The following is a 535-nucleotide window of genomic DNA, read 5'->3' as shown; positions in this document are numbered from 1 at the left end:
GCCCCGCGCGTGCGCCGCCCGCCCGCGGCCCCACGGCGCCTTCGGATTGGCGGCCGCGCGCGGCGCGTGCCCGCCCCTCGGTCGCGCGCGGGGAGGCAGCGAGTTCGCTTCAGCGCGGCGCCATCTTGGTCCCTCGCGTGTTTCCACGGCAGCGGCCCGGCCCTGTTCCGCCCCAAAATGGCTGAGGCAGGCTCGGGGGCAACTGCAGGGAGAAAAGACCCTGCGACCCAGCGCCTGCGGTGAGGGGCTGTGAGGAGAGGATGGGCACAGTTAGCCCCGTCCCCAGCGTCCACCCTGGGAAGGTCAAGGGTGCAACAGAGGAGAAAAATGATGGAGGAGGTACCTGTTGGACAGAAATCCATGCTAAATATGTTAAAAGTAGAGAGTGTGGCATGCATAGGGCCTCCATGAGTGGCAGGGGATGAGGCCGGGACATCCTCCGTGCTGCCTGGTGAGCCAGGCTGTGTGAGGGAGTGGGACAGGGATGGCACAGTGTTTACAGCACAGCCTTGGTGGAGGCAGACAGTCTCTTTGA

This window comes from Larus michahellis, chromosome 7 (assembly GCF_964199755.1).
Source record: "Larus michahellis chromosome 7, bLarMic1.1, whole genome shotgun sequence".
NCBI classification, from domain to species: Eukaryota; Metazoa; Chordata; class Aves; order Charadriiformes; family Laridae; genus Larus; species Larus michahellis.
This window is presented reverse-complemented; position numbering follows the sequence as displayed.